Source organism: Sparus aurata, chromosome 4, assembly GCF_900880675.1.
Source record: "Sparus aurata chromosome 4, fSpaAur1.1, whole genome shotgun sequence".
Classification (NCBI taxonomy): domain Eukaryota; kingdom Metazoa; phylum Chordata; class Actinopteri; order Spariformes; family Sparidae; genus Sparus; species Sparus aurata.
In genome coordinates, this window is record NC_044190.1 from 32,941,596 (window position 1) to 32,966,023 (window position 24,428).

The 24,428-nt window shown below is 41.2% G+C and overlaps 1 long non-coding RNA gene across 1 annotated transcript; it reads right to left on the reverse strand.

Annotated features, from left to right (window-relative positions):
- Positions 1 to 13,106: 13,106 nt before the first annotated feature.
- Positions 13,107 to 15,699, reverse strand: LOC115579641 (uncharacterized). The gene is made up of 4 exons (XR_003983708.1): positions 15,605 to 15,699; positions 15,028 to 15,072; positions 14,684 to 14,753; positions 13,107 to 13,193 (listed from the first exon to the last, which is right to left on the reverse strand). It is a non-coding gene; the product is annotated as an uncharacterized LOC115579641 (long non-coding RNA).
- Between the last annotated feature and the right edge of the window lie 8,729 nt (positions 15,700 to 24,428).

Sequence of the window (24,428 nt, forward strand, 5' to 3'; positions counted from 1 at the left end):
TGGTGTTTGGTCCTCTGAATGCCTTTGACCTCTGCACTGACCCCCTGCTGAAGGCTCTCCCCCTGCACCGACTGATGGACAGTGATGATTGTGTTTGCGTTGGAGTGTATATGTACACATGTTCTATCTATCTATCTATCTATCTATCTATCTATCTATCTATCTATCTATCTATCTATCTATCTAAATTTTCATAACGGTTTCTGTCTTTCTCTGTCATTGTTAGGACAGCTGAACCCAGAACACTAAACTGAGACAAAACCAGTGAAACCAAAGACAGCGAATAGAAACAGGAGATGGTCAAGATGTATTATGGCATAGCTTTGCGAGCTACTATGAATTAGCAGAGAGGTTATGAGATTCTAGTTTTGCAGAGTAAGGCCCCTTGTGTCCATGCAGCGTGAGGTTAACAGGGGTCTCTAGGTCAAAGCAATACGCTCCTTTTTGATAGCTGGACGGACCAGGCTGAATCTATCACCGGCGATCGCAGCACATTTCATGATCTGATGTCATGCGCATGTGGCCAACGATAAACTCATGAGATCGAGAGGGCAGCAGTTTTTTAAAGCCAGGAACCACAGTCGCTCTTTGCAGACCTCAAAACACAGAGCATGATGGGAAAGGCCTGGTCTAAAAAAAAGTTGATGTTGTAGACTCAACAATATGACATTTTATTGAAATTAATTTTTTGTTGAATCGGAGTGAGTTTGACAGATCGTAAATGAAGGCCATAGTCTGCTATTTGTATTCAAGTTAGTAGTAGTTGTAGTAATTTTGAGACTTTTTAGAGTAGAAATGATGCATAATATGTCTCTTACATGGAGGTAAATTAGCTACCGAGCTAATGTCAGTCGAAGCCATTGCGCAGTGTTTCATTTTCTCATTGCACAAACGTGTCACCTGAATGACCTGCCAGAAAAAAATGCCACATGGACAGAGCCTGCCGCAGGAGACAGGTACAGATGTTGGTCCAATTTTAATTAGCGGTTGTATTCGATCTGAATTACGGGGTATCATCATGTAATGTCAAAGCATGATGAAAATATATCTTTTTTGTCTTATGTTATTAATTAAACATGTAGGTTTAAAAAAATTTGCAAAAAAAGAGCTCCATCCTTTTTGCTGGCAAGCCATCCATCCATCCATCCATCCAACCATCCAGTCACTCAGGGGCTCAGGGGACTCTTTGTGGCAAGTCAGAGGCTAGGAGGTTGTTTTTAAATCAACCACAGGACACTGTTGATTGAATAATTAATGTGTGCCTTCATGTTACAGGGAAAGCCCACACTCACCACAAAAAAGGACACATTCAGCTTCCTTCCCTGTTTCTTCCTGCTGCTGCCACAAACCATGAAACCACCATCGGATATCTATCTGTGCTGCCCGTCAATCCATCCATCTATCAATCTATCAATCTATCCATCTATTAATCTATCTACAGGTAAACTGAGGCAATATGGCCGACTGTCCTCCCCTCCCCCTCCGCTACGTTGATTCCTGTTCGGGCCCTTTCTGTCTCCCTTCCCCTCTCATGTGATCGGTTCCACTCCCCCCCCCGTCTTCTCCTCTCCTGGTTAGCTGTCTTTGACCTTTGCCCCCTCGTGTGATCATGCTAACGCGGCACACACTCCCATGCACCCTGACAAACAGCCTGACACACTCCCTGACACACACTCACACACACACACACACACACACACATTCATATCATGTGAGCGACTGAGTGCTCTTGACAGCGTGGAGAAACACAGCTGGCTTAAAACACAGTGAGATGAGACCTTAATGTCTGTGACCAGGGACTCCCGCTGGCATCCCAACACTAACTACTAACAATGGTGACACACATGTGAGCGCGGGCACACACACAAGGCCGTGGTCACGTGTGGACAAGGCATCGATATACAGTACATTACACATGTCACTGGCACACAAATACATATAGATTCCAATCCCTTTTACATGCACACACGTACACCATATGTTCTCACACACTGCAGTCGCAACGACAGCCAGTGTTCTCAAGTTCACACACCAGGCGCACAATCTGTACATGTACACACATAATGCATGCATTCATTGCATGCACGCTGCCCTTGTGCTCCCTTTCTTGTGTATGCAACTGTGTGTGTGAGTGTGTGTGTGTGTGTGTGTGTGTGTGTCTGTGTGCGTGCAGCCTCCACAGTGAAACACTGCACCGGAGAGAGATTGGAATCAATACTTTCTGCTCCGTCATTTGTCACATCTTTACAAGGCTGAAACCATCTGAACACCAGTCTATTCTACTTTGGCGTCATTTATCAAATTGCCCCACCTTGCAAAGACACACACGCGCGCGCGCACACACACACACATACACACACACTATGCACACAAAAACATGCAGCATACACACACAATCATGCAAACGTTTTGGCCATAATTAAGAGTACATAACGAATATACATTCTTGGCTACTGTTGGTCTGTTCTGGATGAGGTGGGGGAGGGTGGAGGGTTAGACTTTCCAGTTGAATCCCCATTTGGTGATGGAAAGTTCTTGCCTACAGCCTCTTTCACACGTACGTTCTAGGGTAACACTTAAGGCAACACTCTTGATTTTAACTCATGCATAGCTAAATCTCGGCTTGGATGAGGCGAGAGACAGTCCAGCAGGTGGCGGTAATGTAAAATGTGATACACATGTTTTTACTGATCTACTCGAATCAGAAACATGCATTTGATACATTAAAAGGACCATTAAACGACTGCTGGATGCGGAGATGGGCAGAAGTAGAGTTAACGGTTTCAACTACGTCATCAGCTGAGTTAGCTGTGACTGGTTTGCTTTCTCCATGAAAAAGTATATTTAGTAAGTAAGTTCTTGTTCTTGCAATGTTGCTACTTTCATTCACATCACAGCTGTAGGGGATTTTTTTCTCAGATGTTACTGGGAACGTTGAGGTGGGAAATTTGGCAGTACAGATTTCCCAGATCGGTCCATGCTCCCAATCACAAATGGCCCCATGCACAAATAGTCTGCATGTGTGAAAAGACCTTAAAGGTCCCATATTATACTGTTTTTCATCAATTTCACACAGCTGTCAGAGGTCCAACAACTCTGTATTCGATATGTATTATCCCAAACACATCCGTGGTCCTACATTCCAGCTGTCTAAAAGTCGCTCTGCTGAGCTGTATTAAGAGTTTTGTATTCTCTGTTTCTGTGCCTGCACCTTTAAATGCTAATGAGCTCCATCTGTCAACGCCTACTTGGGTAGCCTTGCCTGCTAAGTCACTCTCAGGGAGAGGAAGCCCCTTATGCTAACGTTAGCACGCGCTAATGTTTACGGTGGATGTAACACTATGGCTCGCGGAGATTTTTTCGTTCAACCGAACCAGTTTGACCCAGAATCGGACCCAGAAGGAGAGGCTTCTGAAGAAGTACAGACTCTGCGGCTGCAGCAGGACGTTTCAGAATGGTTAGTGTGGCTAAATAATGTTAGTTTGTTTGTATGTGTTGTTACAGTTACTACCGTGTAGCTAATGGCTAACAGCTAGCGAAAGCTGTGTTTGTCTCAAACACAGTCTCGAAACTCTTGGACACTGTTCGCATAGTCTCTGTCTCCAGTCTGCACATGTTTCCAGACTTTCTACTGTGACAACCAAGCTCCATCGTAATAATATTAACATCACACTCGCTTCAAATGCCATTGCATAGCAGACCAAAATGGAGCTAACTAGTTAGCCAGTTTCCAGCTGACTTCACCATACTCGTCGGCAACTGTAAATACTATCAAACTGCGGCAACACTCATCGGTGGCTTGGGTGCAGTTGCTGGGTCCAGTATGGTTGGGACTGATCCTTTTACGAGGATCAGTGTCGAGGCAAAGCCAGCTTTGTACTGACCCTCGTTACTGAAGCAGTCCGATGTAAGTGGTTAGCACACATATACAAGCTAACATGAACCGCAGCCGGCACGTTGTCATTAGAAAGGAAACACAACCACGGTCTCTTCTGTTGTTCTGTAGCTGGGACAGAATATAGGCACTTATGTTGATTTATACAACCAACAACAGAGCAATTGTGTGTCTAGCTCTGAGCGACGATGTTGTGAAACACTGCTGTCTCTCCGCTGGACACACCGAACTTCACCTCGGGGATGAACGCCCCCCTCTCTGATATCTCCTATCACCGCGCAGAGGAGGTCGGCCTATGATAATGACTCCTTTTGTTACGTAACGAAAGGAGCAGAATCTGAACAGCCTGTAGCCTTGTTACCAGTTGGTGGGCTGCAGAGACCATGCAGGAATCACTGGTTTTCCTCATTCTGGGAGTTGGCAGGCTCAGGGAGGACCAGCTTATATATGTTGAGAGCAGAGAAAACGTGTTTTTTATGATATGGGACCTTTAAGAGATTGCTTGATAGGCAAGAGACAATTATCATGTGCACCTCAGTTTACCCTCTCCTCATGCCTGATGCCATACATGAATTGAACTTGATTTACTATCAGTTGTGAGAGATTTTGTGGCTGTTGATCTTGAAATGGTTTTCTTAACACCGTCACATCGAGTTTCCACGTGTTCCAAATGGTGCAACTCACACAATTTTAAGCGCCTTAGAAGTCATAGTTAACGTCTGCTTTAAAATGTTACCGTGAACAGGCTTGTCACTTCAACAAGAACCAAATAATAGAACCAGAGCTAACACAGTTCTTGGAGAGTTTAACAGGGAGTGTGTTTCTGCTGATCCAAGCTGTATAAGTGTCCCAACTCTGCGTCACGAAACACTGTCAGTGTTCCTTTTTCCAGAACGAGGTGCGCAACTCATAACTTTGCAACTTTAATGCAGCGTCTGTTGTTAGCAAAATGTCATATAATTGTGTTACTTTTCCATTTGTGCAGCTGATGTCTTTCCACCTTTAAGAATCACCTCGTCCTACTCAACTGCCTCTCTGCTTTCAAGATGACGTTCAAAAACTCGACTTTGTATGAAGTTGCACCTCTCCTTTTCCAAGCCCATAAAGTATTTTTCCACAACAGCCTTGACTGAGTGCATGGTGAGTGGATAACAGGATCTTGGAAGAAATTGCTCCACTAACCAATTTTCCTGAACCCTGTGGTAACATTCCAAAAAGCCAGATATGACTTTATTCAATTCATCCACAAACGATAAAGCAATTTGGCCCCGACCACTTTCCACTGCCTTACACATGGGCCGCCACGCACGCACACACACACACACACACACACACACACACACACACACACACACACACACACACACGAATGCAAGACACACAGACTTACAACACACTATAAGTGCAGTTAATCCAGACAGTAAGCGTCCTCTGGAGAATGCTATTATTCCGCTCAGTTTTCCAGGAAGGTTTAAGCAACACTTAGGCCAGGATGATACATCTAAAACATTGTATCATATTTTTCTACTTTTTAAAAGCTCAGCATTTCACAGCATTAAAGTTTTCCAATAAAAAGACATTTTATTTAAAAGTGCATGATCTTGGATAAGGATACGATATGATACCGTATATACCCAGGATCTGTGCATCTATCATTTAATAACTGGCCTGCTTACTTTTTGTCATTGGTATCTATTTGATCATGAGAAATTAGGCAGCGTTTTCTGGGCGATCTGCAGGAATTGAACAGGAGGGATGTTAACCATGGTAATAGAGAATCTTTCCAAAAATAGGTGTAAAGTTGGGTTGAGATATGGCGCCTGTAAAGACCCTGGCATAAAATTCACATAGTTTTCATACTCAACAAACCTTCCAGTGACCCCTCAAGTCATGCATTCACTTGAAGGGGGTCTTAATCTGTACAGTGTATGACACCCATTATCTGTAGACACATGTGGCCTTTATAGGAGCATGTGCACCTGTTACCTGCTCGGTAACCATCAATCAAATACACAAATTATTTACTTTAAATGCATATTTTTATATTCTTAAAGCTCTTAGGGACCCAATCTATAAAACGAAATACATCTTGCATTCCAATACCCATACCACTGAACTGTTATCTATGCCTGCAAAAGATTTTTATGTCCCAATAGGAAGTCCGTAAATTGCAGTATGCCAAAAATACCAGGATGTCCTACAACATCCAGTCGCATTTTGCAGTATGCAAGCCATCGCGCTTTTCAGGCGATTCTGACCCACAATCCTCTTCACAGCGGAAGCTACGTCACATACGCCACAGTATGTCATGTCATACAATTATAAACAAAGCTGAAAGAGCACAAACATCTCACTGACAGATGACAGACAAAACTATGAAAACACATTTAAGTGTAAGTACTACCTTGTTTGTACTCCAAAATACCCTATTAGCGCTGTGAGGGATATAGGAGCGAGAGGGTCAAAGGTCAAGATGCATTATCATGACAAAGTAGAATTTCCAATTGTATCCATTGTATCCTGATTCTAACCCTACCTCAGAACACAGTTAGCATCGGTTTTAAGCTTCTCTAATTTCTGTTCCTTAATAATGTCAGTGTCATTGGCAGCCACAGCTTCATCAGTGGATTTTTTTGTAACAAAGTAATGGAGCATTGTAGCAACAATAACATCAGCAATTAAATTTATTTTGAGATCTTTTAGATACAATAAAGAATTTAATTCTTCTTTAAGGGTTGATACAATTAGTTTGATTCCCAGGTTGATAACATCCTTTAAACAAATATAAAGCACTGTCTTGGAAAAGCCTTTTTTTCATAGCTCATGAAACAATTTAATTTTGTAGATTCATACACTAATCATTTTGTTTCATTTGTGATACTAGGTAACAACATTTCTTTATGCGAAACCACAATCTAACTGCGCTGCAGTGTTTGTCACACAGCCCCTGTCTCAACATCCACTGTTGGACAGAACACACAACAAGACACCATAAGAGAGTCTGAACAGTGGGAGGAAAATCAACTCAACACAGACACAAATGACACCGTGGAGTCCCACACAGCGTTACACCTACATGCTTCACAGAGTGAGACATGACGACTGTGGTGTTTGAGAGAGAAAAAAAAAAAAAAAAATCTCCTTTCCTGAAGGCGTTATTCAGACCAGCCCTTTTGATCTGCCCTCAGGCCTGCTGGTGGGGATCTTCTAATGAGGAGGCGGCCATTGACCACATCCTCTTCCTATTGATTCTTATTGGTGACATACGCTAATAGGATTCTGCAGTTCTGGAATTGAAGATCAATGGACGAAGGCTGGGGTAGTTTTGAGATGAGGGATATAAAGCAAGGCGGAGGCCTACTCTGCTTACAAGTACTAAATATACAGTCAATATTAGTATATTTGGACATTTTAGGTCACAATGGTAACAACCTCAATACTGAGGAAAAACATTGCTTGGGAGAGAACAGGTCCATTTCTACATTGCTGTTTTATGCATTATTATAAATCTTCCACATTATACAACTTAAAAATACAGTATATCTGAACAGTGAAATGTACAGTATATAATAAAAAAAAAATACATGACAAAATTTGTAGTTTAATGATATTGTGAAAAAACGTGGAATCATGGGAGTCGTCGTCACAGATGAGGTAATGTTTTCAGGTTTTATTAGCTCCGCCGAGGAGGCTATGTTTTCGCCTGTGTCTGTTTGTTGGTTGGTTGGTTTGTCAGCAAAACAGCAAATTTCCATTTAAAACTTGGATGGAGGATGAGTCTCGGCCCAGAACAGACTCCATTAAGTTTTGGTGTGGTTCTGGATGGATGGCGGGACGGATCCTAGATAGTTTTTTTCTCGTTTTCTTTAACATTTTAAATTTTTGGACAAAAGAATGAGGCGTATTCAGGTGGCTGCTTTCTAAGAGTGAGTAGATCTGGTGTGCTTAAACTATGGTTAAGCAGTTATGGGTCATTCAAAAATGTACGGCAATACAGAGGTAGTCTGAAATTGGAGTTTGATTTTAGATTTAGCTACTTAGTACATTCGCTGACTTCCTTCCTCACTCTCTGGTGTGATATCGGATATTGGCAACCAAATAAAACTCACTGTTAGCTTCCATTAAATTACAGATTTCTATGGTTTTGAACTTAGGATAATGTAAGTACACAACTCAACAAAATATATATTAAAGGGTTGACATTTTAATGCATAATTGTTGGTTAGCAATCTTGTAGCAAAATATTCAATATCAAGACGACCTGAAACGTAAAAGCTGTATTTGTAGAGAAGAAGTGTGACCAATAATAACTTCTACAAAACAGAAGACAGAATATTATGAAGAAAATACATCCAACACCCCGCTGGACACATTTGTTTGTATGGACAGTCTGTTCGGATCACTGCCACACGGACAGAGGAAGGATACTGTAGCTACCAAACAAGTTAAAGTGAAGGTAACACCTCAGACCACTGGGACTGCGACCAAACATCTCACACCTCTTCTTTACCAGGCCTTGAACAAGACTACAGGCTTTCTCCATTTACACCCATTGATTCTGTCATTGACATGTGTTCCAGTCTTGTTTGGCTAAAAGTCGAACTTTAGGACACATCAAACCATTCAATTCATGTTCTCGACCTCTGTGATCGAAAACTGTCCTCTCATGTCCTGGTGGGGGAGACAATGGGAGGACTCAACGCGCGACAGCATCAAACCAGGCGGACGGGCCGATGTGTTTTTAATCGAGGGTGACCAAGTGCATAGAAACCAGACTTGTATGGTGAAATATAAACATATTGCATGTTAAAAATGAATACATTTTAATTGATCTGCAACCCTTGGCCTGCAAATGAGACCATCACGCCTCAGACACTGCTACTGGAATTGTTATTGCTCAAGAAAAAGACCATCACAAAAGGCTGGTGTAGTGTTTTCTACGCGTCAATTTGTATAATGATGACTGAAATGCAGTTTTTTAAAACGTGGAGAAAAACCATTGATTGTAATTTTACAGAGCAACGGTTTCAGTGTGTTTTTCTTAGATCGAAAACGAGGCTCTGCTGCTCAGGATTACTGATTTTCAATAATTTGATGTTTCCCTTTAAATACAATATGTGTAAACAGTAATAGTAATAACCAACTAATCCGATGTGTGTGGAGGTTGTTCTCTACCCACTCAGTGTCACGTGCCAGTAAATTCCGTCAATGTAAACACAACAATATATATCGTCTATATAAGGCTGAAGGAGTAAATGCAGACTGAGTTACGGATGTTTCAGCTTTAAACGCATTTAATATTTTTCTGGATGCAGATTTAAATGGACTTATTGGTGAAGGGTGATTGATTAACATTCATATTTACATGCCTTAGTGTATTTCTTGTTTCTTTCACGTAATTAAGCTGCTCTTAGCGGGCCGACATTATCCTGATAATTCAAGTCTATTTCAGCGTAACGCCAACAACTCACTCGGTGCTCTACCTGTTGAAGGATCCTCCAACCTGTCCTCACCTCTCCTCCCACCTGTTTACCACTCATATGTGAACTGAATGCAGTGGTCATTGAAGTAATAATAAAAAAAAAGTTCAAAGTATTCTTCTCAAACAGTACTCAGAGAATTAGTTACTTTTTAGCAGGACTTCAATCAAAGGGGTTTCTGTTTCTCCAAATCTGCAGTTGAAATTACCCCCAGCTTTTTTTCTGTTGTGCTCCAAACCTGCAATTTCATACATCTCTATCTATGCATCTGTGTTTTCATTGGCCCGCTGGTGATTTGAAAGCATTATTGGCTACACAAATGCAGATGAAAGGTTGAGATAGCAATTTAAGTTGTACTCAGTACCTAATTATGATTTAAAATGTAGGCTAATAACTACATTTGAAGGTGTGATGGATACTTATAAAAATATATCAAATAAAAGTACTAATAAAAGAAAAAGTGCCCCCTTAGAAATGACTTAATTACAGTAATTTGAGAAGCTGTAATTAGTTACTCTGACCCCTGTTCAGATGTTCAAAGCACCTTTCACTTGCTCATCTGCCTTTTCAAAAAACGTTAAAAGCTTTACTCTTTGTGGTGGAAGAACAGCACACTCTTGCTGATTCGCACCAAAAAGCATTGCCGTGCTTTTATTGTGAAATCCTAGTATATATATCACATAATATAATACAGATGAATATTGTCAGTCTTCTTATCTTCTCAATGAATAATCTGTTAATAATTGAAGAAGAAGAGGTGAATTATGTATAATCAGGCTAACTGCTGATATTCTTACATGTCAACTGTGCTTTTAATGCACCAACATTAAAAGCTCTATGGCCCCAGCTCTTATGTTTTAAAGAGGCCTTGGCGGCAGCGGTGGGGTGCTCAGGCGTGACTCTGTTAAGTGGAATCATCTTTCCTTTGAAAGGACAGATAGTTAGGACTCCTCTTTGAGAGTGATCGTTAAGGATAACCACTAACACCACAGCCTGAGAAGAGACAATTACCTGCAATCACACGGGGGCCGCCAGTGGAGTGGCATTTTATGCAAGTGTTTGTGTGTGTCCATGTGTGTGCACGTTGAGGTTTGTTCGCCCCCTTCGCTGGGCGTCTGGACGGCCCCCGTCTGCCCAGCCAGTCATCTGTCACCATTACAGGACAAAGGCAGCAGCGTCTCAGGGCCATTACTGAGATTGCTAGAGATGATTTGGAGTGTCCTCCTCAGCACCGAGAAAATCATTTCCTCACAAAGAGGCTGCCCCTCAGCTCTGCGGGCCCCTGGCAGTCTACGGGACGAACTACAGAGCCCTTCTTCTGCCTCGGTCGCATCCAGGAGTGATGGACAGACACAGAGAGCGAGAGCGAATCAGAAACACAGACAGAAAAAGAAAAGCTGAAGAGAGCGAAAACATGCAGTGCAGTGAGAGCTGAGAGGAGAGGGATGAGAAATTAGTGCATCTCTTAATGGGATGTAAGGGAGGAAGACAGTGAGGAGAAATGGATATAAAGTAAATGCTGCCAGGCCGGGACGAGAGAAAAGTAAGTGTGGAATGAAGTTGAATTAGCCAATCTCTAACACACTTCCTTGATTTGGTTCATGCGCTGAAATCAATCTCATCCTTGCGTTCCCTCCTCTATCTCTCATCTCGCTCTTCCTCTTTCATTCTCTTCCTCTCACACACACACACACACACACACACACACAAACTGCTGGCCAGATATGTAGCTTCATTTACAATCTCGCTGACCTTGGCTGGAATGTGGATGAGTGTTTAAAGATCAGTGTTGTGAAGTGAGTACAGTTTGTGTGTCGTGTGGTCAGTGGCTGGAGTGTTGCAGCCCCCCCCCCCAAAAAAAAACACACACACACACACACACACACACACCGTCCACCTCCGAACCCAAACCCACTCACACGCACACACACCTCTGACACACAGAGATCATGATGAATTGTCCCCTCTGCAGGCCCAGATTGTTTTTAAGGTTTAATTCAGTTTCTTCCTGTGCTTGGATGAGCAGCTTGTGTGTATGTGTGCGTGAGTTTGCGTGTCTGTGTGTGTGTGTGTGTGTGTGTGTATTGATGAGTGTATTTTCACCTCTGTGTAGGTGTGTCACAGTATGGGTGTGAGGGAGATGCTGAGAAGAGAAGAGAGGGGGGAAAGGGAGAAGGGAGTGAAGGCGAACAGGCGTTATGGATCTCGGGTCTAATGTACTCCAGCAGGTCAGAGAGAGGGGGCCTCCAGTCGCCATGGAAATGACAAAACCTGATCAATACTCAAGGTTACGACCTCTAAACTGCAACCCCTCCCCCAAATTCCCATCTCTTCCACCCAGATTTGGCATCATCCTGCCACATCTATCTATCTATCTATCTATCTATCTATCTATCTATCTGAAAGTATTGTCTTGCACTTCTTGTCTTTCCCCCCCCAAATATATCATCCATATGCAAACGCCAACCCAATCTAGCCGTCCATCTGTCTAGAAATGGACCGAGCCCATTAAATTAAGACGAAACAACAACCCACATCGATACCTTCCTAAAAACAATGTGGTAGGATGATAAATCTTAAGCTCTGCAAGCGATTTCAAAACCAGATTATGTAGAAATTTGCAAATTTTTGTACCATTTGGCGCCCCCTGCAGTTTGTGAGTTCAACACCACTGTCCTAATTACAAATCCCAGGTGTGTAACAACTTGTCGGTAGGTGCTAACTACAACCAAAACTCATTTATGTCATAGAGTTATGTGTTGAAAGTGTACGCAATGGTCAGCATGTGAGGGGATGGTTTATTTTGCAGAGGCGCAAAACGTACACTGTAAAATTTTTCACTGTAAATTTACAGTAAATTACTGGCTACTAGTTGCATTACTTTCACAGTAATTTTACAGTAATTTATTGTGAAAATATCACAGTAATGTACTGTGTGTATGTTTCACAATAATGTACTGTAAATATTTCACAGTAAAATACAATGCATCTACAGCTGTATACTGTAACTTCACAGTTGCCATGCCCATGGAATTACTGTGATATAGCAGTATGTAGCTGTGGAATTACAGTTTCAAAATTTTTACTGTAAAAGTAATGCAACCAGTAGCCAGTAATTTACTGTAAATGCACAATTTAAATAATACTGTAACATATTGCAAATTTGACTTGTTACCTGTGATTTTACCACACAAACATGCTTTGGATTTGCTAAATTAAAAGTCAAAACAAGAACAAAGAAAACAAAGACAATACTCATTTTGATTTTTTAATAATCATAAAACTATCAAAATTCAAGAATTTACTAGAGCTGTCTCTGAACATAAACATGAACATGAATTTTCATTTTTAAAGAGCAGATTCACCTATTAAGTGCTGATATATTCATTCCCTGTCTAATGTCAATATAGATACCAGTATTGATGTTTTACATGGCTGGGGTAGTTACATAATCAGGTTAAAGCTCCAAATCATGCTTTGGTATCACTAACTAAATCTATGAATCAATCAATTGATATTAAATTGAATCAATATCAAATTGTGATTAATCGATAGCAGGAAATTGGTTACCATACTCAATCCACACGTCAATTTTCAACTTTTAAACATATACAGTATAAACAATACAGTATAAACAATTTACAACTTATGAACATATACAATATGAACATTCTTACGTCAACTAAGTAACAATTTCATATTTCCATTGACCACTCAAGTCAACAAGTTTCCTTTGGAGCGTGCTCACGTGTCGATTGATACCTCCATGCTTCTTCTTTGAATTTGAGCCCATCTCAGGGTTAATGCCCAAGAAGCACCTGTAAACAATAAAGCAAAGACAACTTCAGTTTTACAGATTTAATATTGCATTGTTTATCCAAGGCACATGCAGTGCGCTCTCAACTAAATCTGACCTACACCAAAGAAATTAGTATTGAAAGCCAAGCAAGATTTATACAAGCAAGCAAATCAGTTGTGTAGAAATTGAGATACGCAAACATTGAAAAACAAACACTTGTAATGAAAATAGTAATGGAAATTCCTGAGACAATAATGCACTAAAGTTTATGAAGTTTACCAAACATGTCTACAGCTCACAGGTTGTGGGCTCTCTTTGCCATGCTATCAAAAGGAGAAAGTTGAGGAGTGCTGGGCTGCTGAATTTGATTCAGATTGACCAAATACAGAGGACAAATCAGAGAATGCTCATGTGGTCCCATCACCACCTGTCCTTCAGTGGACAGCATCCAAGCACTAGGCTTCATTATGTCGTCTGAAATGAACAGACATACCCATCTTGCACTATTTTAAAGAAGTGGAATGCTGCACAAGAGAGCAATGCTTATATTTCATTCATTCAAATGTTCAGCAACATTGAATGCTTTTGAAAACTGTGACCCACTCATTGACCATTGTTAGTGGTATAATTGACTGTCTCTTGCACACCTGACGCCAGAGAACATTGAGCCCTACCTTGTTCGTTCAATTTTTAAGTCTCTAAGATTTGATTTTAACTAAGGATGCCCTGATCATTTTTTTTTATCATCTATCACTGATCGCCATCATTAATGAGCCATATCGGTTGATCCAATCTTTTTAAAAAACTTGAAATGCTGCCCAGTGCAAATTTACATAAGCAGTTAACAAGTAGCTCAGCTGATGTTAGCAAACAGTCCAGATTGTGAACTTAAATTTACACCCTGCTAAAAATATGACACTGGACATGTCTGGATACACACATTTAACAAATACAATCAATCTATACAGAGATCTGTGAAAAAAAGCAGCTTTCCATTGATGTGAGCATCAATGTGCAAGTTAGTGTGTATGTATGTTATGTTGACAGTCCGTTTGCTAAAGTCAGCTGGGTGGAAACAGTGGTTCGCAGCATGCTCTGCAAAGAAATGACTCTCGTTTCAATTATTTTGTAATCGGCAACTATAAAACAAACAGAATTCACCAATCTCATATTTACTGTATAGGGTAGATCGGACGATTTTGACTGATGGCTGATCTATTGGGGCTTCCTTAGTGATTAAGTTCCAAACCTAATTTTAGTCAAGGCACTACCCTGGAATGCTGGAAAAAGCAATCTGAAATCTCTAAAATCATTTACTGTACACCAACTACTGGTGCACTACTGCTTAAGCTCAGATTCAGAAAAAAAAAACAATATTGGGGGAAAAAACATGTCAAGAGACCAATAAACAAGTTATGTGAAATGATCATGTAGTGACTTTTTTGTTCATTTTTAAAATAACCACATACAGCTCGAAATATCAATATAAAATCCAGATATCAACAGTACCTTGGACAATCAAGCAGGGGGTGCTTGGTAACGTCACTGTCCTCTGCACATCAGCGGCTATGGCACACGGCTGTAAAATAAGAAATAACAAAGCATTGTAGCGTATTCAACATGGTGCATAAGAGACGTTTCACTGGTTCCAATGATTCAGAGGTTAATCAGAGCAAATGTTATGTGTCAACATGTGAATGAATGCGATTAAATTACTGACTATAAGCTTAATTTGATGCAAATGTCATTTGCTAGTTTAATGAGACATTCAGTGGTGGATCAAAGTACAATATCAAAAAGAAAACCACTTGATTTTCTCAGATTATTTACACAGTTTTATGTGCTATTTTTACCTCAACAGCCTGCTCCAGGGATCACTGTCCTTGTTTAAACTGCCTCTGAAAAAGAATGGAGAGCAATTAGTGACAGGTCATATACTTTAAGCTGGAAGATATTAGTAGTCAATCAAATACTCATGCATATCCCTCCCATTGATATGACCACCAAATGAAAGCACATGATTTGAGCTTTCCAAAGATATAAGTTACTTCTCTGTGAAGCAAAGCTTCGCGGAGAAAAACGTCTTTGAAATGACTTAGTTGTTGCAGCTGGAGGCTAACGTTAGCTTACTTTAACTTTAGCTAATTCGCGGCGAAAACACCGCGTATTCTCGGTCAAATAGCTCACACACTATGCCTCCTAACGACATGTGGAGACGAATAAATGAAAACACATGATTTCAGCTTTCCAAAGATATAACTTACTTCTCTGTGAGGCAAAGCTTTGCGGAGAAAAACGGCTTAACAGCCAAGAAAGTGGAGCATAAAGTGACGTTACCTTGATCCAAAGATCGTTCATTTACTAACATTAACTCACACAACTAATATAAGTTGTGACAAGCTGCCTAAAATGTAAAGATGTTAACCTTACCTTTGAGCTCTTCTATCGTATGTGTCGGGTCGTAACATTATCCATCATGGATGTATATAAGAGAACGGCATCCTATCCCCCGTATCCACCTGTCATCTCTTCTTGGTCCCACAATGCAGCGTGGTTCAAGCGTGATTCAAGTTTTACAGTAATTTGTTGTGTTACCACCGAGGATGGTTTGAATACAGTATTTTACTGTGAAATATTACAGTAAAATGTTGTTAAATCCTGGTATCAGTTTTTTTCACAGTAATTTACTTGATTTCACAGAAAATTCAAAATTACAGTATTATATTGTGATTATTACAGTTAAAGCCTGTAAAGTAATAACACAGTAAATTATTGTGAAATATTACAGTAAAATATTGTTAAATTCTCGTAACATTTTACAGTGTACACATATGTAAGATGGTGTGGAACAACGGGGCGATAATGACGGCAGCAACGGGCAAATGCAATCAAAAGAGCCAGAAAATCTGTGAAAACAGCAGATTGGAAATGATTGGCTGGTTTCTTTATTGGACGTTGACCAGGTGACTTGCTTGATTTGACTTGTTTGTTTATTAGTTGCGAAGCTATTTCAATAAAAAGCTAAAATTAAGTGAATGAAAAACACAGTAAATGCACACTGTCTGGTGTGCATGCTTGTCTGTGTGTTTGTTTTTGTTTTTTCTTGCCATTTTAAAACTCAATTCTAAGCTGATTTTTATGAAAAACAAGCAGAAAACAAAAGAAATACATTCAACATCTTGGCATATTACATTTTTTGTTTATTCTCTATTACAAGTTCAATATTTATCTTCAAATCTGCAGTTTCCATAGTTTTACTTATGTCTAACATCAGCACATCTGTATGAGAAAATTATAAAAGTTCATCTTCATATTTTCATTGACCGTTTTAAGAGGCGTAATCCAAAAAGCTTTTGGGGGAAAATGTCCAGCAGGCAGAGCAAAACAGCCAAACAGAGCGGATGTAATAAATGCCACAAGAGGAAAAGACAAAAGAGAAGAAAAACTGATTAACTGTCAGAGACTTCTTGGCTTTGCAGAGTGTATTCATCAATACAGAGACAGCAACCCCTTCTGTCTATGAGGGCAGGAAAAGTGGAAAACGTTGGACATCTTCCAGTCTTGAAACCACAGACCAAAGCCTCCATTTGAAGTTATCAATATCAATCTATCTTGGCCTTCCTTCAAACCAAATAAAAGGTAGGGGCTCTCTTCATCAGCGCTACACAATAAACTGATACCATCTGGAACGAAAACGAGGAAGAGGAGGCAGAAGTGACTAATCACGATAACATCCTCCGGACACACTACAGCCACTCGTGACATAATCCTGTCCTGTGGCTTTTTAGAACGCAGCATTTATTACCCAAAGGTGGGCGAGAAAAAAAACGTGTGTCAACTTTTATAGTCGATGTGTTCATCTGTCGCACTGCTAAAGCCTTGTATGGATGTGGGAAGATACGAGAAACATATGATTCTAACATATGTACTGTACGTCTCTATCGCTTAAAACTCCTTCGTTAATGTGTCTTCTCTGTTTCATGTTCATACTTGAGGCCTTGAGTCGACTGATTGTGGCTGTCAGGTCGGTCGTTTTCTGTCATTTTCAGCCATTTTCGTGGAAGCAGAACGTTACTTGCTCGACATTTATTCATTTCAAGCAAAGTTGTAAAGAAAAAGTAATCTGCAATTCAAATTCTGCAGATGTATCAATAAAGAAACAGAAGTAAATAATCAAAATAACTAATATACAATAATATCTATATTAATAATTGATAAAAAAAAAGATGATATAGAAATAGTCACTTTAATAGCGATGATATAAAAGTAATTTATATGCATTCAGATATGCATATAAATATATATATGCATGTATAATGGACTCAAGTTTTTTCCTGTAACCCAACACACAACGCTTTCACTCGACTTCAGTGGGAGAATAAGCAGGCAGAGTATTTTGTACACTCAGCATAGGTCCACCTTAAAGAAATGAACAGAAGCCAGCAGTAGAAAGTAATGAGTGGAGGGGGTGGCGGAGAGAGGTGGGGGTCCAGCGCTGAGTGACTTTAAACCCGTTAAACCCTCCACAGATTGCGCTAGTGTTTTGACAATGGCCAGTAAACTATCTAAATTGCAGTGTTTTAGCACCTGTCTCTCTGCGCCGAGCTGGGTAGCGAGGCGTGAGGCTGTCAGCCTTGTCAAACGGCCTTTTCTTTCTTTTCCTTTCTCCCTCCCTGCACGGCTGCTATCATCATCACCGGCCTTTCAGACACCAAACTTTGTCCCTTTATCTCCGATTGTGCCTCTCCCTCACTATCCCGCTAAAATTACCCTTTCATTTTGTTGTGCCATAAAATTACAGCCTGGTGAAGATTGGCAGTGTTTTTCTGCGGAGGGAGGGGGGCAAATCAATGTTTTTGTCGTGGCTGTGTGTGTGTGTAGGTGTGTGTGTGTGTGTGTGTGTGTGTGTGTGTATGGGCGTCTTCAGAATGTCAGAATGTAGTGATGTGTGATCGATGTCCCATTGTTCATGTGTGTGTGTGTATCTGTGTGTGTGTGTGTGTGGTCATGTCTCACAGCTATCACTGAGGATAATAGGGCTCTTGGTAATGCCAGGCTACAGGGGCAAAGACCCCTGTTTTACTGGACACTTTCAGATTTTTTCAATCAGTAACAGGAAAATAGCAAAGTAGTACTGGAGGTGAGGACCCGCAGAGGGGCAAAAGGAGACCAGGGGAGTGCCGCGGTTGATCTCTGTATGAACGTAATCATATTCATACCGAACTGCGGCAGAGGAGACGCTGATTCTCTCAGCTCTTTTTCAGAGTTGAGGCTCCACCGACATAGAAAAGAACGAAATAAAAAAATCTCCAAGCGCCAGTTCTACACGTGTCACAACCGGGCTTAGAAGTGTGTGAAAAGGGAGGGCGACCACATGTTCCTCTTATATAATGCAAAGTCTTCAGGTTAAATATAAAAACCCCCCCCCCTTGTGAGGCTCCTCCCATCGTCTCCCGCCTCTGCAGCCTCTGAGCAGGCGGTGTAACAGAAGAGCAAACAGAGGCAGCAGAGGATCGAGTGGAAAGGATGTCACGCCGGATAAGGTTGGAAAGAGTTAAGAAAGGCCGTCCACCGTAATTTTATCTTTGCCCTTGGTTGGAAGGTTGGAAAAACAGAGCTCGCCACATGAACCTCCGGATCTGGAATCTGAAGGGAGTTAAAAAAAAAAAAGCGAGCGGGTTATGGTCACAGCAACCGGAGAGGTGAACACCAGGATGTGTTGCACAGCTAACACCGCGGTTGTTTTTCCACCACAGAGTGATTGAGCTGGTAGGAGTTGAACTTCTGAAAAAAAGAAGGTAACTGGATGATCGATACTTTGTGTGCCAGTTTGAAGAAGTGCAGTGTCTGCTCTGGCTTCGTGTGAAGCCTGAAAGGCTGGTCCAGAGAGCAGGAGCAGGGAACTCTGGCCTGAACACGGCACGCATGGGCCTGACCTACAACCTTACAGAGATACAGTGTGCATTCACATTTCGCTCGGTTTACTGTCCAAATCCCATTTAAACAAGGCTGAAATATGACTCATCCTCCCAGATGATATCATCACATCATCTCAATGTATAGCGCAATCCTCCAGCAGCCTCCTTCACTATATTGATGAGCTGTTGAAAATGTACATATTGACTGGATGAGAAAACAGGCCAGATGGTGTTGTGACAGCCATTTTAAGCAGATCACATTCGCTTACATATTGTAATGCTCCCACTTAATCATTGCTGTCTTTGACACGGAGCAAAGGACTGGGCTTCGGCACATTCCAGAAGAGCAGCATCATTAAATCGTCTTATCCCCATTCAAAAGCTAAACCATTAAAATCCACATACCATTCCCTGAGAAACCAACGAAAAATCTCGCTAATGTTAAAGAAAGTAAGAAGAAAACAATCCAGGATCTGTCTGTTTTTAAGGATCTGCACCAAAAGTCCGGGACGCATCCTCGATATATAACCTTTTTGTGGAAAATGGAACATAATCCGAGGTTTGCAGGGTATATAAGAGGTACGGAAGGCGATTCTGGAGAAAGATAGCTGATTGTTGAGTCTCATTCTCAGGCGCTTTCGGTCAGTATTCAGCCCCAAATTCTAACCCGAAGCATTCGTATTTAATGGCCAAAGAATGAGACTCAGCAATCATCTCTTTCTCCAGAATCGTCTCCACTACTTTTAATGTTCTCACGCATCTTTTAGTAAAAATAAAATAAACTTATTCCAAGATAGTGTTGTAATTTTGTTATTCTTGTGACCACTTTCTCAAGGCTTGGCGAGTGGAAATCTGGAGTCCACCTGTGTAGAAGTTGCTTGGAGACATTATTATTTGTGTGGTGACCAGCGAGCTTTCCTCAGAAGTCAGATCTGACGCATATAAGTGCAAGGGTGTAAATACGTGGTCAGTGGTTTCTTAGCCTTGCACTTGACGAAGTCTCATCTTGTGAGTATCGGCTCATTCCTGGACAGTCTCTCGCTTCTCCGTCTCTTTTTTGCTATGAAGAGTCTCTGAGAGGCTGAGACAGTGTCTGCCGTTATCAGTGAGAAACAGCCTGCTTCCTTGGATGACTCTCTGTCTGGTCAATTAATAACCAGCATCGATATTAGCATGTTTGCACAAGGAGCGAGAGAATAAGGGCATGCATTTCCGCTGTCGCCATGCCGTTATCTCCCGTCTTAGTTTGCTCCGCTGATACTCTGTCGCGTCCCTGTTGGCTGGAGAGTCGAAACAAACATGGAGTCCGGGTCGCACACAATCTGAAAGCTATCCATCTCATTAGGCAAACAATGTTCCCTTTGTAGATTCTGGTCTTGTAATGAATTTTCAGCATGTGTATATAATACCATTCACTTTGTATTCACACCGAAACAAAGGGAAGATGGCCGATTCCGTTCCCATTTCCTCTCCCACTCTATTGCATTTCTCACTTTTGCACTTGTGCACTTACATGCTGCTGCTTCTTAATGCACAACCCAGCCTTCCTCAATGCTACTTTGCACCTCATGTAAAATATCTTTATTTGATTCGTACTTATCTTTTGCATGTACTGACTTGCTTATAATACAATATATTTATGTCTGTGTACAACTACTCCCTGGGGGACAAATAAAGCTGTTTTGAATTGAATTGAATATTTCTTTTTCAAATATATTTAGATCTTATAGAATTCTTTAAATCTTGATGGATATAAAGTCTGCTAGTCTAGAGATGAATGAATCAAGGTCACCAGGAGCAAAGCACTGCTAGACACTGGGCCATTTTCTCTGTCGTGTCAGAGGATTTGTTGTAGACCTTCAGAGTTTTCTACACATTTAAGGTAAGTTAAACTTATCAAATTAGTCAAAGTTAGTGATGGCCAGCAAGCCACTTGAGGTAGTTAATCCTACCCAGCAAGCCAAATGACGTCAGATTGACGTCGTCTTGACGTCATTCGGTGACGTTCCGGACTAGGCTAAATAGGCGATGTTTTCGACGTCATAACCAGGACGTCCTAACCAAGACGTCAAATCGACGGCTTGTTAATGACCCTAAGCCGACCACATACCCGTCCAGTTTATGTTGTCGAGAGGACGTCTTGTGACCACGTAATGGAAATGACGTCCAAATGTTCCCCGATTCAGCTGTTATCTGGCCCATTACTGAATGTTGCTGAAAAGCCGTCTCGCAACTGTCCCAGATGCTAGCAAGTGTTAGCAGTGGATGCTAAGCCCCGCCGATATTGCTGTTAGTCCTTTGTGGTCCTGACAACTGTTTCTGTCAGGTGCAGGAGGCCACAAAGTTGAGTCCGAGAGGATGGACCCAATTTAAACTGCAATAATTCCTCCCGGCTCTATACCGAGTGCGCTGAAATGCTGTTAGCAGCTAGCAGCAGGCCTTTGCGGCCTAGTTAATTCGGTGAGAAAATATGATAGTTCACGTGTTACGTATTAGCAGCTAGGTATTAAGTTTGATTCAACAAAAGAAAACACCAAAATTTAGGAACTTGCAGCCTCTCTACGGTCGGTGTGCCTGACAGTGACAGTATTTTACTACAATCAAACTCCGAGAACATGAAAAGGTTACTTACTTTACTCTCTGTTGTGCTACCACCATGGCTACCACCGCTGCGCGTGCTGACCTGCTCTGGTGCGTGTTGGACAAATGCGTTACGTGCTGGATCGTAGGTCAGATCATGCCCACTTTCTTATATGTATAAAAACTTTTGATGGTTGTTTGTCTGTTCATTGTATCTATGTATGTGTGTGTCTGTGTATAAAATAAAAAAAAAATAAAAAAATAAAAAAAAACGCACTTTCTTCACCTAAAAAGTTTTTGTATGCCTGAGAGCCCGATTGGGTTTACGTCCAATCACAACTAGTCCGATCAGGCCGAGAATATGACCATATCACAACAATTACTAACGCGCGGACAGACAAGTACGTTCAAGAGAGCCCAGTGGGGTCGTGATCGGACTTACTTGTCCGTTTGTGCGCAAGTAATTGGTTGTGATATGGTCATATTCTGGGCCTGATCGGACTAGTTGTGATTGGACGTAATGACGACCCAATCGGGCTCTCTCGGACACGTCCGGGTCCGTCCGTGTTTGCTGGGTAATGCAAATATTAACTACCCCCTCACTAGCCATGCTAACATCAACCCTCAAATATCTTTTATAGCCTCATCTGTTGACATTAACGTTTCATGAAACTGGAGCCAAAGATGTGCTGTTTTATTGAGCAGTGTCATCACGGCGCACAGATTATCAGCAGACAACAGCTGGTAGATTTGCAAAGTTAATCTAGACAAACATTTATCTATACAGCTAATTTTGCACCGAGTATTACACATCTTTCCTATCCAGACGAACATGTGTTAACTTTGTTTTTACTAACACGTCTGACAAGTTTTCTTCAAGTAGACCAGCACAGTCAGTCACAATCAACTGAAGATGTTTGAGGACCAACAAGTGGATCAGACGACGGCAGACGAGAGCAGCAGTTCAGATTTGGCATTTTCCAGTGTCAACATTAGATTTGTATTCTGATTTGTATCTCCTCCTCAAGTCTTCCAGGACATGGTAAGTGTTCATGTTAAAAATCTCCCGTACGTTCAACCCAAGCACTTGGAATATTTATTCAAACTGACATTTAATTTAGTTTGGGTGCAAAAATATTGTTTGTTTTTGTCTAGCACAATTTGTTGACTCAGTTTTAACTAATATACAATTTAATATTTAGTTCAATTATTGTCTGCAAATGTGCTTAGCTTAGTGCTTAGTGACATTTCAGATTTGCTTTTTTTTTGTGTGCTCATTTTCTCCATTTCGCGTCATCTCGCTGATCACAAAATCTACAATGATGGTGCAAAGATCCCCGGCAATATATTTAATGAGCCAATCCACCTCCTGACTCGTAACTCACAGCCAACCCTTTTAAATGCGTAACATCAACAGATTCAGTCGTGTTACTGCGCTGACTATGATCTATAATAAATCTTTAGATAGCCACTGCTTTCCCTTCTTTTTTTTTTGCTGAAAGCCTTCTGGATCCATACAGACTCCTTTTCTCCGACATATAAGGAAGGTGGGTGACCTTTATGGCTTGTGAATAGCGCAGGGCTATCAAGACCTCTTCACCCGCGGTGCGCGTTCTTTGTCGCAGCCGGGCCTCTCGGTGCTGCAGAGTCCAGAAGTATCTGGTATTATATCAAAAGAATGGCGAGAGCATGTGGAAGGCATTTACTTGTGGAGAGGTGAGGGAAGAGGCAGAGTGAGAGGCAAGCTGCAAGGTGCCATCAGTGCAGAGAAATGGGAGTGAAAAGGATGAAAACCTATAAATGAAAATCAATACGAGAAGGCAGGAAGGCATAAGAACTGGGGGGAAGGTAATAGAATAGACTAAAGATAAATAATGAGGACAGGAGGAAAGGGGAAAGAAATGAGAAGGGAGAGCAGAAAGAAGGAGACAAAGAGAAATGATGGCAGAATACAATCAGAGAATATATTTGTTATTGTGTGGCTGTCCTTCCCATCAATAGACCCAAGTCAGGAGACGGACGAATTTGCCCCTCAGAAGCTTTGATGACTGAAAAGTGCTGAAGTCTCTCGTCTGTTTCTAAAGGACTCTGATTGAATATTGAACTTGAAGCTGCAGCTCGTTTAAAAAAAAGCGGTGCCTTATGGAGGGCTCTATGTTGATTAATGCAACTGATTACAACCGTTCCCTCTCACGTTATTGATGCACTTGTTGGCTTAAGGGTATACAAGTTATGCAGCATTGTATCGCAGAAACAGTACAGGATTTAATAATTAATGCTGCTTCCAGGCATATACCGTCCTACAGTATGTAATTGCTTGTAAGGGATGCGAATGTTAAAAAGAAACACAGAGGAGGATAAGAGCTTCTTCACTCCTGGTAAGCTACTCAAGATACAGCTTCAAATGTAACGCTCATCTTATAGATTGGGTGAAAGTGGCGTCTTTCATTACAGGATTGCAAAGTTCAACACCATGTTATGTTGTCGATGTCGATGACGTGCCTCAGACAAGTGCACATGAGGCAACATCGGAATATGGTAACAAAATAAAGAGTAGTTCTTCAGGCAGTTCTTGTGAATCTGTAGTTAGCCGAATGTATCTCAGGGGAAAACTCAACTGTTATTCTGCTTTGTTCAGTCCTTGGTAATTGGCTTTGGTTACAGACCAGAGACCTCGAAATTACATCTACGTCTGCATCTGTGTAAATACGATTACAAGAGGGAGACAAAATGCTGATAGAAATACATTTTTGAAA